We start from the raw sequence: 19,154 nt of genomic DNA, 5'->3' as shown, positions 1-19,154 counted from the left end.
ATTGTATACATATGCATGGGCCAACCCGGCTTGGCTTGACTTCCCAATCAATGTCTGATGCTCCAGATATTCCATGTATGCTTGGGCATGCCAAGTCTCTATGATTCCTCCTAGAAGTCTCTCATGTTTCTAGTACAATGGTTCTCAACCTTCCTAATGCCACAACCCTTTAATACAGTTCCTCATGTTATGGTGACCCCCAACCCTAACATTTATCCATTTTACAGATGAAGAACACTGATGCAGAGAGTCTTAGGCGACCCTTGTGAAAGGGTCATTTGACCCCCAAAGGGGTCGTGGCCCACAGGTTGAGAACTGCTGTCCTAGTAAGTAGTATGAAATGTGGGTGGGATATATATGCAGCAATCACATCTCATGATCCAAGAATCAGAGGACAAAAAAGTATAAACTACTCCAGATGCCATGGCTGTACTAGAACTGTCAGCCATGTGCCTCACAGCATTCAACAGCTGTTTACCCAACCTACAGGTAAGACCTTGCCCAATGTCTTTTAATCCTCTAGTATGGAATCAACACATTGTGCCATGCCTTGCCAAAGGAACATTTTATCACATCACATCCCAACAGTAACGTTGGAAACTCTGAGACCAAGAGCACCCGAAGAATGCACTTCCCTTCCTAAAGTTTCCAGCTTCCTCCCCTTTTTATCCAAAGGGGAGGAATGAGATCCTGACCCATAATGTGATGGGAGTACTTCAGTGACCATTCAACTGGGTGTGGGGGAAGAGGAACTCTGAACCTTCCTGTATAATTTTATACAGATTTTCTACTTTTTTTGGTAGAACTAGTGGTGTTCTACCAAAGAGGATGGCCTAACCCAAAAACCCTCAGCCATTTCCCAAATACCCTTAATTAAAGGCAGGGCAATAAGTCCCATATCAGCCCTGTATAACACACTCATGATTGGATTCAAAGACTTTGGATCTGACTGAGCATAATCAATATCCAGAGCATTGTCGAAGGCTTTCATGGCCGGATACAACTGGTTGTGGTGGCCATGGTCTGGTGGATCTTGTTCCTAATGTTTCGCCTGCATCTGTGGCTGGCATCTTCAGAGGTGTATTACAGAGGGAAGTCTGTTACACACTGCTTCCTTCTCACTGGACATAGTGTGTAACAGAAACGTTAGGAACAAGATCCACCAGACCATGGCCACACAGCCCGGCAAACCCACCACAACCAATGTCCAGAGCCTTTGCCATCTGGATTAACTGCTCTGAATTTAAGGTCCTCAGTGGGTGAGACTGGTGTAGGATACCTGACCATGTCATCTGGGGAAGGCAGTCCTCTGTCTCTCCCTCCGAATTGGAAGGAACAATGCCCTCCACATTGGACTGCACATGAAACAAAGAAGACACTGTTTCCTCTCAGCTCAACTTGGAAAAATGCTTGTCAGCCTACTTTGAATATCAGTGGGAAGGTGTTTGCCGTGGTAGAATCATGTCCCATTTCCCCCATGGAAACACACATTCCTGAGCAGCACCCCATGAGAATTGGAAGGAATGATTTTGGAATGGAAAGATGAGCAAGGTGTAGATCCCCTCTGCTTCCCCTGATCCAAAGGGGGCAAAAGAACCTTGACGACACCCCTTTCGGAGGAAGGAGGAGGAAATTCTCTTCCAAAAAAGGAGAAGACATTCTTGAGTGATGCAGAAGCTCTTCCTGACACTAAATTCTTTCATCAGAGTTGGTGATGTTTGATGCCAAGTGGAGCAGAAGCTTGACCATCAAGAGGCCTCCGGACTACTTCCCCAGTTCTGTAATGGACTCTGTCTAAGTGGAGATACTGTCAAAGTCAAGAGGACCTTCAATCTCAAGTAGGCAAATTTCAGCATTTAGGACATGGAGTTTGACACTGAGGATAAACAGCCAGCTGTCAAGCCAGGAAATCAGCCTGTTGGTGTGTCGGACAAGAGCCTTGGCACTGAAGTGACAGCTGTTAGGCTGAGAGGTATTCCTAATTTCTTTTTAGCCTTTTCTACAGGGAGCTCAGAGGTTGCCCGTTTGGTCAAAGGTGGCTTGGATGGTTCCACTGAGATGGAGACAACTGAAGGAATATTAGCCCTCTGATGCATTTTTTCCTGTTGAAGTACAATTGGCTGACAGCAATTTTCCCCACAATCCAGTCTTAAACCTGGAGGCTCATTCATGTGTCTAGCCTTGGAAATGAAAAGGCGACAAGTCAGACATGTCTCAGAGATATGAGTCTCATTCAAGCAGGATAAAAATATGTTCTGTTCATTATTTTGTGTCATCTTTGCCCTACACTTTGTGCATTTTTTTCTTTTCTTCCTGGGCATGATGTTGTTTAAAATATCTCTGAATATAAACGCTTTGATGAAGCACCATACAGTTCAACCACATTGTTCAGTATTGTTCACTGTGAATAATGGGTCCCAGGGTCCTGATACCTGGAACCCTTTAACCCTGAAATTTCAAGGACTAACACTGTCTACTCCGTCTACTCTCTCCTGCTCAGTTTCACTAGCCTTCTCCACTGGCCAGGCTCTCTAGAACTCCATCCATCCTCCTCCACAATTTAGAGCACTATGCAACTTCTTCAGAACCTCTTCTTGTCAGTTTTCAGCCTTATTTGCAAACATTCTTGACAGAATTGTTGCCTGGGCAATTTGGAATGTTTGTAAGATGGAATGGTTACCGGTATACCACCTCACCCTGTGTTGGAAGCCTTACCACTAGCAAAATATGATACGCTACAGTACATATGCTCAAATCTTCCCCGGCCATCCTATGCCAGTTTCTAAATCAGGTGTCTTCAAGCAGTGTGACAGCTTTGAGCGACCCTTTGTGCTATTAACCTGTATGGATATGATCGGTTTCTCTGCCAGCAGTTTCAGCAGGGATGGGAGTTCATTTGTTAGGCCTGAAGCAGAAGGATTCTCTGCTAATCCTTTCCAATCTAATGGATTCAGACCTCAAAATTACAGCATCAGTAAGCCATCTCTCCACATCAGAAGGTCTGAATGTATTCCTTTAACCTTTGGCAAACTTTTTCCTGAAAGAAAGAAAGAAAGAAAGAAAGAAAGAAAGAAAGAAAGAAAGAAAGAAAGAAAGAAAGAAAGAAAGAAAGAAAGAAAGAAAGAAAGAAAGAAAGAAAGAAAGAAAGAAAGAAAGAAAGAAAGAAAGAAAGAAAGAAAGAAAGAAAGAAATCTGCTAAAAAAAACAGAGAAGTTGAAGAGAAACTGCAGCAAACCACATGTTATAATGAAACTCATTATTATTTGCATATTTTGTGCTGGAAGAGAATTTAACCATCTGCAAATGATAAAAGTTCCAATAAGTGCAAGGAATCAACTGTTATGTAGAAGGTGGACTCAAAGATAATGCCTTTGGAGGACTAAGACAATATGCTTGGAAAAAACATCTGTGATGAAGCACCTGGTAGCAGTGGCTGTTTGTATTAGAGGAAGTATGTTTAAAAATGATAATTCAGAGAAAATAGGAGGATAGTGCCAAACAAGCAGAGTGTTTGATGGATGATGGACAAACAGACTAAGGAAACATCTCACATTTTAAGTGGGGTTTTATATTTCCAACCAGAGATATGTGGAACATTCTTAAGAGCTGTGGCTCCTCTAAGCAAACTCTCTTAACTTTCCCTTGACATCAGATGCTTTATCTGTCATCTCCCAATCTCTTTGAACTTCCCTTTAGGCAAAAATTTGGTAATGGCAAGGAAGATGCACAGACCTAGCAAGTTTATCAGTCTTAACATTATCTATGATGTGCAAGGATACCTGATAGAGTTCTTGAGAGGTTATGCTGTTGTTCTGATCTTTCTGGAGAACATCCAGGACATTTCTTGAAGTGACAAAATTTGGACTACTGTGTAATCTTGGAGTGGTGTTTTCACAGTGTCAAAACATGATTTCACCCCTCGAAGATATTAAAACAATAGAACAAATGTACTGATCTGAGTACTTTTTCTTTGTATTCACCACTGTTTCGGAGGAATGACAAGAAGCAGCTAGGCTGCTAGGGTAAACTCCAGATTGCTGCAAAATGGCATTTATGTACCATTGGACAGAATGATACCACAGATTTGATTGTGGGGTGTGTGTGTGTGTGTGTGTGTGTGTGTGTGTGTGTGTGTGTGTGTGTGTGTCTCTCTCTCTCTCTCTCTCTCTCTCTCTCTCTCTCTCTCTCTCATAGGATGATATTTCACCTGCAGCTCAATTAAGGGCTTTTTGAGCCATTGCTGTAGCTGGAGCTACAGAGAGAAGAGGAGAGAAGTGGCTATGGTTGTATAGAAAATTCAGTCCCTGGCACCTCCAGTAAAAAGCCTTATGTGTGAAAGACCAGACCTGAGATGCTGGAGAGCCAATGACAGAGTAGACCATGCTGATTCTGATAGACCAGTGCTTCATGCATTCATAGAAGTCGGTTACCAACAGCAATAAGCGGAGTGATCTACCTCTTGTTACAGAAAACTTTTCATGTTATATTGATCCTAGAACACAACAGAATGGGCAGGAGTTTCTGTTGCTAGGGTGATGGTTAGTGTACACAGTTCTTTTTAAAACCTGAAAATTTGTTCCTTTGTGTTTTTATGTTTGTTATTTTGAACTTATGTTTGTTATTTTGAACTCCAGGGTATCAATATTTTAAGCAAGGTGTCAGCATGAAGACCTATTGAATAACCTTGCTTTTGTCTTAAAATGGTTTTACTTTGCACATCACCAGTACCAATCCATACAAAAATATTGCTTACACACACACACACACAATTTCTGATTCTAATGATATCTCCGTTTGGGGAAGTTTGCAAAGTTCTAGAATGAACTCAAGCCACCTGTTTGGTGAAGCATGGAGTGCAGAATAGATGAATCCTTCTGTTCTTAATACCAGAACAGGAGTGGGCTATGAAGCACATTATTTACTTCAGTGGTCCTATTAATGTATGCCTCATTACATCTGAAGACTGAACTAGCATTTTGAATGCTCCTGCAAGAGTGGGAACACTCACTTCCATGCCAATTCATTATTACTGGTCATCATAAATAACGGCTTCCCCAATTTTCCAATACAGATTCAGCCATCTGTGTCTGAAGGAGAGAAATACGGCAGAATGCGAACAGCAAAAAGCTATTTGTAAGAGCGACTCAAGTTAAAGATCTTCTTGCACTGCAACTGGCTTAGGAGGGAACTTTACCTGCCCACAGGAGAGTCATACCTGAGGTTTAAACCTTTTATGGGAAACCTCCAGTCCTTAGACTATAGGAAAGTTTAATACAAAAGTGATTACATGCAATCGTATGTTTACTCAGTCATAAATTTGATTTCTCAAGGGCGCTTACTCCTAAATCATTTTGCATAGGATTCAAGCTTACGACTAGAAGCAAACAATACCTTGTAAGAGTTGAAAGTGGTCTGAAAGATAGACTGCATTTTTCATGAGCTATACAGAGTACTTTTTCCTGTGCTTACCTTTGATCAGCACATTTTACAGGATGTTTGAAAATCAAACAAAAAACCTTCAAAACCTGTTTACCAGGAGCCAAAGTGGGGTGGTATACACACAGAAAACAGTGCTTCCTGTTTCAAAGTGCCTTTGACAATCTGATGAAAACTGTCTCAATTTTTTACTCAGAGTCCTATTCCACTCAAATTAGGGCTAAAATACTGTACGCACTGCCTGAAATGAGAGCTCAGTTCAGCAAGGTGGAACTTACTTTCAAGTAAATATGTACAGGAATGGGCAATATATTCAAACCCTTACTAGACAACCTCTCTGAACTTCCAAAAATATATATTTAAGATGAGTTGTTCATGTTTATTTGTCTTAGCCATGGAGCACAGCAGCATACTTTGGATCAGGTGATGGAGACATTTATGTTCAATATTCCCACATTCAAAACTGTCTCCACAGCTATACCAAGCTGCAAATATACCGACAGAAACCATTTAATTCAGACAGATTTTAGGTTCGGTTCTAACCTGGTAACGCTACTTCAAGGTGATTTTTATGACCATTTTCTGAATGTGCTTTCACCACCCCACTTCATCCCATATTCTCAGATCTGGTGCTCATTATACTCAAAGCTCTTTGCAATGTAAAAAAATATTAGGTGTTGCTATCCTGACACAAATGCTTCAGGTGCATTTGAAGACCACAGACATGGCCTTATACTGAGTCTGAACATCGCAAAATCTAACTCTTTATCTTTTTTTTCTGGCAGCAACTCACTAATAGCTTAGGACCGTGGTGGCGAACCTTTTGCACTCCAGATGTTATGGACTACAATTCCCATCAGCCCCTGCCACCACTGGCTTAGGCAGACCAGACATGCCAGGGTTTGAACCACTTTATGCAGGAAATCATTACTACATCCCGAGGCACAGTCCTATAAATATTCTGAAGAGGCCATTTTAAGATGCTCTCCTGTATGTGGTTGATGTCCGCTGGCAAAACTGGTCTAGCGAGACAGAGCAGGCAGCCAAGTGAGACATGTGAAGCAGAGTAAGACCAAGCTGAGGTGAGGTACTGAAAGACAATGAAAAGGTAGTTAGCAGAAGTAAGGACTGTATTGGATACCAGTACGATGCAGAGTCATTTCCAGTCAAATGAGAGTTTAAACAGTTCTGTAGAGTAGTGGGCTATTTGGGATCCCACTTCATAAACTGTTGGATCAAAAAGGCCAATGTCTCTATATAGATCCAAGGCTGAAAATAAATCTGAAAAGCTGGAAATAAATCTGCTGCCACTTCTCTTGGTGTCATAGATGCCATGCCAAATATTGCTGAGGGGTCTGGAGTCCCCACCTTAGAACCCAAGGAAGTACAGAAAGCTACTACCTTGGGAGATGGTGATGTTCCTGTTTCTTAAGGCCCTGATCTCCTGTAGGGCTCTGAATAGGTAACCACTCCTCCTTACTGAGGACAGAGAGACCCAGTTCATTGCAGAAAATGGCAGAGAGAACGTAGCTTCCCTAAGTTTGCCATAGTTCGCTTGGTATACCGTGATATGAATGCCTTGAAATTCCAAGAGACTTGTTATGATAAGGGGATAGAACCTATGAACTGAAAACAGATTATGTTCATGGGCATGGTTCTTTGCCTCCTCAGCAATCCCTTGGGAGCCCCACACCCCCAAAAATCTGATTCTAGTGATATCCCCATGGTGACCATGGACAAAATGTCATGGGGCACAGGGGGCTGCCAGGAGGAGCAGGAATAGGGTGAAAATGCCTCTTGTACTACACACTTTCAATGCATAGATGCTCTTCTACCAGAGTATCTTTGTGAATGCCACTGTAAGAGTATCATCAATTATTAAAATCACTGCAAGAGGAAACACTGAGAAGCAAATTCCCTCTGAGGAGCTGAACCGCCTTGTGTCAGACAGTAAATAAACCACAATGACTTTCATTGTTATGCTAGTTTAGTACTCTCTGTGGGAAAGGTAAAGCCCACTATAATTCAAGGAAACACAGTATTAAAAATAACTATTTGTATAGAAAATGAATGTCCTGGGTATATTTTTGCAATAACATGTCCTACAGAACTTAGAACCTGACAGATCTACTTTTTCATCCCAAATTACAGAGACAAAACAACCATGCCTTTTGGTGTACATCATAAACCTTTACAGAATCAATACCCAACTATATTATAATTTCTTTTACCCACTTTTTTGCTATAAATCAGAAGGCATCTTTTAAATTGTGTCTTGATTGTTATTGGCTTCAATATTTTTACACTGATAGAGAAACATTGTAACATAGGTATACTGTGCATAAGATTTACAAAAAGCAGACGCTTGTCTGCGGATAACAAAATAACTATTCCATGATTTTCCATCATATCTTAATCAGAACTATGGATAAAGTAGTAGTTAGGAAATTAAGACAAATCAGACTTCTGAGATACAACTAAAACCACATCATTACGAGACTTGGTCTCAAACTGAATATCCAGACTTGGCGAGTCTACCCCACCCAGTGATGGGTCCCAGGCCCCTTCCAAACTACTAAGGAGCCTTGGCAGTGACCATTCCACCTTCCCAATGTGATAGGGGAAGTTGGGCTCACTTACCCAATGAAGATAGTCTCCCCAAAAAAAACAGCCTTGGAGGCTGAAGAACAAGCCATGACACCCAATGCCTGGAGCAGGTGGCTGATCTATATCGTGGGTCTCAGTGATGTCATCAGCTGATGCCCTGCTCACACCAGCCAGGGAAGGGGCTCTGAGCCAACAGGTGGCCCCTCAGAAACATGCAGAGTCTGGAGGCAGGGCAGAAAGACTGGCCTGAGCTAGCTGAAAGATGATGGCCGTCCAGCAGGTCAGAAGCCAGGCATACACCTCCTAGCTCTAGGGCCAGTGGGTTGGGGGAAGAGCCCTTCACAGAAATGTCTTGGCAGGGAGTGGCAGGAACCCAGCCAGCCAGGGAAACACATAGATGGCAGGCATAGGTAAAGGTGAAGGAGGCACCAAGGAGAAGGATGAAGGTGGCAATAGGAGGGAGCAAGGTAGGAGGAGCACCTTAGAGGAAAAAAGAGGAAGTTACACAGACACTCTGGGGAGGAAGCTGGTGCAGCAGCAATATGCAGCAAAGTCTTGTCCAGCCAGGAAACAAGAGGCTAACAGGGGCACACAACTTTCTCTGTTCTGTTCTGAGACCTGGGGTCCTTCTTTTTCAGGTGGATACCACAGTGGCATGGCAAGCGCATCAGGGTGAGCCAATTAGCCCTCACACTGAGCTCTTGCTGCTAGACAGAGAGGCACAAGACTGGGCTACCAGGATGCCTTAGTCTTAGTTATGGTATAGTTCTGAACAAATGCATTCATCATGTACTCTCAGCCACACTCCTAATGTGGAAACCAGGTTAGAAACATTGCCACTATGGACATGAGATCCTGTGGTCAACAAAACCAGTAATGACACCACCATACTACTGGAAGAATCAAGCTGATTGCATTTTCAGAAGGACATTAAATAATGGCTGTATGGATAATGAGGAGAGCACCAATTCTATCTGTTTTCTAACGGCTCAAAACCTTTATACAGGTACTGAAGAAGATACATTATTGTTCAGTTAACCTCTTCACAGTGAGAATAATTATGATGGTTTATTCCACACCTATTATGAATAGGGATTTAAGGTCATCCTGGCTTTTGGTGGTGCTGTCAAACTGTAGCTGACCTATGGCAACCCCATGGAGTTTTCAAGGCGAGAGACATTTAGAAATGTGTAGCAACCCTGGACTTCCGTTGAAGTCTCCCATCCAAGTACTAACCAGGGCTGACCCTGCTTAGCTTCACAGAGCTAATGAGGTCGGGCTAGCCTAATCTATCCAGGTTGGGGTGGGAAAAGTCAGTACATCAAAACTCTCCAGGTTTTTACTGCCAGATTGGCTTCTCGTGTCACGGTTTTAAGGACCTTTCCCCTCTATCTTTCTCCAGAGAAAGCTCTGGATTGCACTGTAAGCCATCTATAAACTCTTCAATCTCTTCTGCCCTGCTGACCTGCTTCCTGAGAGGCCACCTGTGAGCAGAGGAGAGACTTCCATTTTTGAGTTCTGTACAAAGCTCGAACAGATAGATTCCTAATCATTTGTGCAACTTGGTGTCAGTAGTCAACAGAAATTCAAAAAGATTTGAATCTAAAGACAACCCCCACCACCACCAATTCAATACAATAGATCTTTGTCTAGGTTGGCCTGAAAAGGCAGTATAATTTTGGTAGAGGAAATTTTGTCATATTGTATAAATTGAGTGCCAGATGCATAAGTTAAATAAACAGCCATCAAAGTTACTGGGGGAAAAAATTACAATTGTACAATTACCATAAGATGTAAAAAGTACCTCACTTAAATTCATGAATTAATGATCATGTTTAGTTTGCAAGATCAGCAGATAAAGGAGAAAGAGTTGAATTGCTATGTACAAACTGCTATCAGGTGCATCGTGCATAGAAATGGATATTAATGCAAGAAATTTGAAGAGTTCTCAGTCACAGTGCTTTGGATCCTTAGGGAACAGGGGGGCTAAGTATCTGATCTGATACGGCAACACTGATTTTTTGGTTGCCACTCTGCAACACATTGCTGGAAAATTTGAGCAGACACATTCCAATCCAATAATCGAGTTAACATCAAAACTTTCATACAGTGGTTCACGCACTCAGGGATCTTAACAATGTTTCTTTGGAGCAAAAAGGAATCCCAAATTATACTAGTGGTTCATAGCATATTTGTGGTCCCTGATAAATTTTACCAAATAAATTATGTTTTTGAGTAGTAAATGCCAGCTGCACAGAATGCAAAATGCTACAGTGCCTCTTTTTTTAGCTACAGGTCAGTGCCACAAGTACAGTTGTGCCCAAAAATTTGGCTTAAATTCAGTTTAAGAAGATTTATTCACTATTAGCCTTGTTACACCTGTTCACTTTATTAAAGATGAACAGCCCACGACCAAGAAGTAGACATTAGACCACCAAACAGGAAATATACCTGGGAACCTGTCTTGAAACTTACATGGACTTCAGATGCATACACTCAGATGCCCATGTGTAACGTGGCTGTGTCTGACCCTAATTTTGAATTTTTACAGTGATTGATGAACATTTACTATCCTGATGATTCTCTTAATCTAATTTGCACTTTGAATGGATTAAATTTCCACTGCATTGTATTTGATGTTTTGGTCTGTGGCCTTAGTGTGGTAGGATCATGTTTTGGAACATAGAGAAGCGGAAAACCACCTTAGGCCTAAACTTTAAGGCCCCTTCTGCATATGCAGAATAATTAACTTTCAATCCACTTCCACAATTATTTGCAAGTGGATTTTGCTATTTTACACATAAAATCCAGCTGCATTGTGCACTGCACTTTCAAGTGCATTGAAAGTGGATTGAAAGTGCATTATTTTGCATGTGCAGAAGGGACCTAAGCTAGGTAGTAGGACCACTTTATCAAAATGCAACCTGGTGATTTGAGAGTCTACTCAAAGAGCAGATAGCTCTCTTGCTTTCCTAGTTGAGGTAATAGCAAGCAGAAAGGCACCATATAAAATTGACATCAGAGGTTGCCAATGGCTCAGATGGTTTTATGTATAATACTTAATAATACCAAAAACAAACTCCAAAACAAACTCCAAACCAAACAGGTTTAAAAACTGGGTAGAGGTTAGTTAAAGCTCTCAAAAATCTGAGCTGAAATCCCAGAAGTTTCTGTAAAAAAGGAAATTGCAGCAAGATAAACCTTGATTGAATCAATTCCCCACTGACAATTAATTGCATGATACTTATGCGAAAAAACAAGGTTTCAAGCATGCCTCCCCAATCCTCGAGCGACAAAGGGGTTTCTTCTTGTTTCTGGCACTAGTTCCCCCTCCCCTTATTCCATGTTTTCGATGTACCTGCTTGGAAGTACAACTTTTTATTTTACCACGGTTCTTCCCAGTCTCGAGGGGAGGAACGGGGGACTAATCTTCACTTAATTTACCGCCGTGGAGCATGACACAAATGCTGACAACAAAACAGTGGTCACTGGGTGCTTAGTGATGCGTGCTGGTTTCCTTAGTGATTTCCTGGTTTCGTTTTCAGCTTTGGAGTCAGAGAGCGCAAGCACGAGGAGACAAGAACACGTGAGCCAGTTTCCATAGCAGATGGAGCAGCCATTTAAACGATTAGCCATTTGCTCATTTATTCACCTAAACGCTTAAATGTTTAACCTTACAAACATGTTGCCATTGTAACATCATGACGTGATCACATTTTTTTGCAGGGGGGAAAAGGGACCCGCCCAAACATGGCACGCCAGCCAATCAGGAGAGACAAAAAACGGAGATCAATTTGTTCTGTGGAGTGCTGCATTTCCGGAACCTGATGTTAGCCCTACATGTCTTTGCAGAATAAATCTGCAATGGGGAGGTTGAAACCCCGATGAAAAGGTGCAGTTTATTTTTAATCTTGGTTTAAACTATATTTAATTTCCAGTGGGGAATCAACCGAAATAGCCAAACCCATATCTTTTAATGACAACCGATGCTGAAAAATGTCAGATAGAGGTCAGGTTTCAGGCCTCAGGTTGGGGGACTATGCCCAGCAGACAAAATGTGTCTATTTGGAGGCGCAGGACTTCCATGTGGACAGTTTTCGCAATGCCATCAACACCTGCACAGTCCTAAATCTGGCATTTGAACTGGATCAGCCACACTGTCAGGTGCAGGGAAGAAATGTTGTGGTAGAGAATGGTACCCATCATGAGAGGGTCATCCTCTACCAAAATTCCCTTGAGATATCCTGAGGCATGTGGGAAACCAAGCTCTCTTGGGCCAGTAAAGGGCTATCAGGATCTCTGTTGATGGGTCAGTGACCATCTTTGCTGTTGTCTTGGGAAGAAAAGGGAAGAAAAGCATAACAAAGATGACCCAACCAGTGTAGTTGAAAGGCATCTTGTAAGGAATTCTTGTCCATTTGTGCTCTGAAGCAGAGGAGGGGAGACTTGCATTGGCCTTGGTGGCAAACAACCCTATTTCTAAACTTTGGGATTACGTACTGCGGGTTCCGGGACCATTCATGAGAGGAAGATGCCTGCCTGTTGAGGAAGATTTCCCCAAGCCAGTAATGTAACTGGAGAAGGCAGCATACTCAGCAGTGCCAATCCAAAATGACATTTACTGGCACAAACATGAGCTATGTGATCTGGCTGGACGGCATGCTGGTCAGCTGTATGTCCACTGAGTCATTCTCTCCTTTCAGCATCCCTTTCTTACATCTTTCTGCCCTTTGGAAATGCAAACTTACAGACACTTTTGGGAAAGGGTAAGGCATAGCCACAGCCATAATAGAGCCACCAGAAAGACAGCAATATCTGAGATAGTTCAGATACAAACACTGAAGAAATGTTCATTTCAGGTGAGTTACCCCTTTGAGGTTAATGAACAGGACATGTTTGACTCAGATTGCTTTTCAAAAATATTTCAAAAGCATGGGTAAAACAGTTTGTGAATTGACAGGAAAGGCAGAAGGGCAAAGAGAGAGCTTAGTGGACCAACTCTCTTTTAAATAACTGTTTGGATTTTATACAGTCATCAGGAATCAGGGGCACAGTACTAGCATTTGACACTCAGTTCTCCTATTATCACATCAGTTTCAAATGAAATGTGGCTAGTCCTGTCTCAAATGAACCCAATATTCTTACCAGTTCCCTGCGAGCATTGTTCCATTTGTTAACATTCAGCTTACAATATGTTAGATTTATTACCGGGTAACCAAGAGATTCACTATTTTTATACTTAACCACAGTTGGGAGGAATGCATTTGGATCTTTTCAGTGCACCATTTTCTCTACTATTCAAACAACCTGGTTGTGATTGTACAGTCCCATCCCACCTCTTTGCAGCTCAGCTCATCCTTTGATTTAAGAAAGCAATTTAACAAAAATGCAGGCAATTTTCTTTCCCGGGTTCCTGAGCAGCTGACAGTAGAGTAACACAGTTTATGTTTTAAAGCCCAATGATAATTGAAAAGGCCCGCTTTGATGCTCTTGTCACTGGAGCAAGCAGTACTGGGGAGTCAGGGACCAGTCAGAGCCTCAGTGAGACGCTCCAGATAACAGATTGTTAGAAACTCCCAGTCTTCTTGCTGAACTTTCCTCCGCATTCCCCTAGGCATGGAATGAAGTCTCTCTGCACTTGGCAGGTGAAGCCTCTTACAGTACTGACATTTGAGAAAGTATCAGTTACTTCTGTGGAATAAGAATAAATGTTGCTCTTGGGATTGTCCACATGGTCTGATTATCAGGTGAACTGAACTATCTGTTATATTCCATCAGGACAAAAAATAAATAACTATATTTAAAGGAATTTCGAAATGTGTTATCACTATACCTGGTATTTTTCTATGATAATTTAATTAAGTGCATGTATAAAATCTGAACAGAATAAATTTACATCAGGCTAAATGAGCAGTTCAGGATGGTATGGGGAAAACTGGGGGGCACTTTACACAGGCATTTAATGATATGAATGGGAACTGCTTCCCCATTATGTGATCCCACACTGCCAGCAAGTATATGTGAGTAAGGGCAATTGCACAGGCCTTTTTCATTCAAATAAAATTATGTACTCCCTTTCTGTACCAAGCATGGTTGAAACAGCTCACAAAACAATGATTTTTTTTTAAAAAACCTCTATACCATCAAATCACAATATATGGGTGAAGGCAGTTCTCCAAACATTTTGAACCGGAATATAAAATTCAATCCTCTGGAAGAACTCTCTTTAAAAGATGCAGGAAGGCTGGCAATAAAGTTGACAAATGTATCTTCTGGTGGAAGAAGTTCCACAGCGGGGTACTGGGCAGAAATGAAAAATACCTTTGCCAAGATTCCCACTAAATGTATGTGTGACAGGGTCCCCAATAGGCCTACAGGAAATGTAATATTACCAAACCATTTAAACAAATAAGAGACAAAGAAAAACAAAGACATATCTGGGCTGCTCCTGGTCCACTACAATGCCCACCATAACTTCAGACTGTTGGCTAAGAGCCCTTTCACTCATGCATCTAAGGCTCCGCATGGAGAGGATAACAAATTGCCAGCTAGCAAGTCAGCAAGGGTTTTTTTTTCACTTCTTCACACATAGTTAAAAGGCAGCCTTTGGTCTATTTTGGACCCAAGTCAGTAAAATTTTTGAAGATTAAGACCAGCACTTTGAATTGAAGCCAGAAAAACTGGAAGCTAGTATCACTGGTAGAATATTGATCTGATATGTTCATGGCAGTGAACTTTGGTTAACATTACAGCTGCCACAGATTTAACTAACTACAGTCTCCATGTTAGCCCCATACATATTACAGTAGTACAACCTGGATGTTACTGTCAAGACCCCCTTGACCAGACATTGAAGACACTTGCTGGATCAGAAAGGTTTCTTTATTGCAGGCATAAGTCAGGTCAGGAACAGTTGCAAGACAGCTCTGCCGTTATCCATATAAGCATTTTCCCCCTTCCCCCTCTCATCCAGGCAGCGAGCAAGAAAGCAGTTTTGAGAATGTGGCCTTCAAGAGGCCAGCGCCAGGGAATAACTGATAATGCACCTGGTTGTTTGCAGGCTGCGAGCTAGCAAGCACAAGAATTCACACAGAGCTTGACAGTTATCAAAGAATATATGCAGAGCCGAAGCGAGGGGGAACTGTGCCTGGAGCATGCGAACACCCTGCGTCCCTGTCATGCCCTCACCTGCCATGCCCCAGAATGCCCACACCACACCACCCCCCACACCAGTGCACGCCTGGTGCATCGTACCCCTTGGCCCTCTTGGCGTTACACTACTGCATATATGACATTAGCCAGGTCCACTTTCTGCAGGAATAGCCACAACTGCGTACCAGGATAAGCTGCAAAAGGCACACTTGACAAGCTATTTGTTCTGGGACAGAAATAAGTTGAATTGCCCCCATAGTACAATCATGTTCTCTCAGTTGATTTTCAGAACACATTGTATTCATCACTAAATCAATGTCCTAGTTACACCAAATTTGAAGGATCCTGCAATACAGCACATAGCTATTTTCCAAAATGAGAAAGAAATGGATTTGGGGAATTATAAGTGTTTTCTTACAACAAAAACCAGCAGTGGGAGCAGCAGTGGTGTAATGGCTAAGAGCAGGTGCACTCTTATCTGGAGGAGCCGGGTTTGATTCCCAGCTCTGCCGCTTGAGTTGTGGAGGCTTATCTGGGAAATTCAGATTAGCCTGTGCACTCCCACACACGCCAGCTGGGTGACCTTGGGCTAGTCACAGCTTTTCGGAGCTCTCTCAGCCCCACCCACCTCACAGGGTGTTTGTTGTGAGGGGGGAAGGGCAAGGAGATTGTAAGCCCCCTTGAGTCTCCTATAGGAGAGAAAGGGGGAATATAAACCCAAACTCTTCTTCTTTTAAAGGAAATTTCTAGCATATACACATTAGTGGAAATTTGGAGAATCCCATGCATATCTGCGATGTCCAGTGGTGGCTTAAAACAGAAAGGAGCTGGTCAAAAAGAGGCGATTTGCTACCATCACATAGATTGTTTTAATTTAGACACAGTTAATGCTTCCCGCATAGGTAAAACCTTATTTTAAAGTGACTTGCTAATGAAACAGCTACTGAAAAACAGGTTGCCCTTTATCAGGGGAACTGTTACACTCCTAAGGTTAGGTGATTACATAGTGTGTGAGTTCAGTAATAAAATGTATCCCACTTAATTCAAGGCTAATATCCTTGTCATCTGTCAACAATATTCATCTGCTACTGTGCAGTGTGTGGTTGCTGAACTCATACCCAGATAATTAGAGCTATTAATTCCTTAGAAAGACAGAAAGAACACCAAGCGTTCAGCAACATCTGACATGATATTAATGTATGGTTGAAACAATGCAGGAAAAAAGCCTGGTTCAGAAGGCCATTAGTGAACTCAAGTGCCCTTAACATTAACGTTACCAGTTCAAATATAATCTGGCTGAGTAACTGAATTGCTTGACTTGCATTTGGCAGTTCAATATCCTCAGGCACAGAACAAATATTTTCTTTCTTTTCCCCCAATTCCTTTATTTAGTATATCTTAGATGCAATAATTGTATGCCATGCAGAAATTTTCCATCAGGGTTACAAATCAAGGTTACAAACATTTTCCAGTTATGATTTAGATGTAACAGGGCATGATTAGAAGTAAACTTAAAAAAAAAAAGACGACAAAAAAAATTATTTCTTCAATGTTGCCATAAATATTGAGGAAAGTATCAACCTTAAGTGCATTCCAACCTTGCAGCAAGACTGGATTTTATGCATATAATTCTTGGAAAATTAATAAGAAATTAGATGCCAACAAAAAAAAATTCTGAAATTGAAGTCCACCATGGTCTTTTCTGCACAAGACTAATAAAATGTCTTGAGGACGTTAAAATAAGCATTTTGGGGAGGAAGTTCGCACAGCATTTTCCCCCAAGGCATCCTCAGGATGTTTTATTTCTGCTCAACCCAGGGATTTTGAAAATGCTAAACTAGCAATCTTTTCCCCCAGTGAGTTGAAGACATTTCCTGCTTGCTGTGCGAAGATCAGAAAACATTTTATTTTTGTCTGAGTTTAAAGTTCACTTTTGCTTTTTGTGTAGCTCATGCCCACCATTTTCTACTGATCCAGAGAATCTCTGTGCTGCCCGCCATTTGCTGAAAAATTTCCAAGGGTTGTTTCTGCTGCTTGCATCGCAGGTGGCCACTATTTCAGCTTGTAAAGTACTTGAATAAACTTAGTTTTCCCTACCAATGATGTGCACATGTCATTTTTTCCATTCTTTGTTTGCAATGATGTGTTTTTGAAGCTATGAAGACACAATATGATAATTTGGGTGCTGTGTGGTTTCCGGGCTGTATGGCCGTGTTCTAGCAGCATTCTCTCCTGACGTTTCGCCTGCATCTGTGGCTGACATCTTCAGAGGATGCCAGCCACAGATGCAGGCGAAACATCAGGAGAGAATGCTGCTAGAACATGGCCATACAGCCCGGAAACCACACAGCACCCAAGTGATTCCAGCCGTGAAAGCCTTCGACAATATGATAATTGATTCTCATGCTCAGTGAAAACAAAAAAGTTGGATCTCTGAAAATGGTGGGGAAAAGATTCATTTTCACTGGCAGCGCTTTATTTTTCCATGCCATCTGAACAAAAAAAAGTGCAAGTGGTTCTTTTTAGAATGTCTGCAAGATGTTTTATTTGTCCTGTGCAGAAAGGACCAATGTCAGGAACTGAAGATCCAAATACAATGGAACATAGCACAATAAAGACAGAAACAGAAATAGAGCTAAACTAGGATATAATGTGCGGGTCGGAAGTGCTGCAAGGGAAGAAAATAATTGAACAGGACCATTGTCTAAACACACACATTTAAAAATCATTATATAGACTTGCTTCACTTTATCTGTGTATTTATATCCCCGTTTTCTTTCCATTTGAAGACCCCCCCCCCCCCAAAGGCTTACAACATCATTCTCCCTTTCTCCATTTTATTAGAACAACCACTCTGTGAGGTCCTCTAGGCTGAGAGAGAACAATGGGTCCAAGGTCCAGCAAAGCTTCCATAGCAGAGTTGGATGTGAACTTGGTCTCCTAGTCTGACACTTTCACTATTCCATACTGGCTCTCATCTCTGTCATTCTATTTGCATCTCCATCACAATGTTTCAGGCAACCAAAATGCTTTATACTGCTCAGGCAATCATACATTGATGCTAACGTCTGTATGTTTTTCTTCAAAGAGCAATTCAAAGGCTCACCTTGTAACCCCTCTTCTGACAGCACATCTAGAGATATTGAACTGACATGACAGATAAGGAGGAATTCTCTATTTTCAGGTGAAATGACAGCATGGGACTTACATATCCAAGTCCTTCCAAAATTCTCAGTCATAGGAAAAACACCCTATTCTTGCTCGATTATAGGTTTGTAACTCTATGCAGATGTTCAACTGAGCATACACAGATCGGAGAAAATCCTGCCACCCCACTTCCCCACAAGCTTTCACTCACACCAGATGCATCATCTGAACAAGAATGTGGTCAAACAGACATCATGCTGCCTCACTGACCCGTATACAAGTGCAGTGAAAGAGAAACCATCGCCTTGTACTTTATATATCCTGCACAAAATGAGATTTGTGCTTGTTTTATTTATGTTTTATATTTATTTATGTTTTGATTTATAACCCGCCCTACCTTACATCTCTTTCCTTGACTGATTTCAACATTTTTCTCCTAGCTAACAGACTTCAATCTATTCTTGGCAAGCAAGTTGTTTGGAGTAGCTGTAGGGAAAAATAATCATCTGTGGAACAAATGTTCTCCTTAGGGCAAGGCAAAATAATGCAGGAAGAGACTACTCAAGCATGAGCGGGCTCACCATGTGATAGTTTGATTGCCTGTGCGGATTCTCCATCATTCAACCAAACAGCAAAGAGGACGTCTCATCTGTTGCCTCATCTGTTTCATGCAGAAATGTGGTACCCACACCATTTGGGTTAACAGTGAAAATGACCAGTTCACCAAGTACTTATTGTCATGACGTACAGATCATGAAGATCATATCCTATTCAGCAGAGGCATGAGTCAGCAAAAAAGGAGTGATCTGATA

Source organism: Sphaerodactylus townsendi, linkage group LG08 (assembly GCF_021028975.2).
Source record: "Sphaerodactylus townsendi isolate TG3544 linkage group LG08, MPM_Stown_v2.3, whole genome shotgun sequence".
Lineage (NCBI taxonomy): Eukaryota > Metazoa > Chordata > Lepidosauria > Squamata > Sphaerodactylidae > Sphaerodactylus > Sphaerodactylus townsendi.
This window is presented reverse-complemented; position numbering follows the sequence as displayed.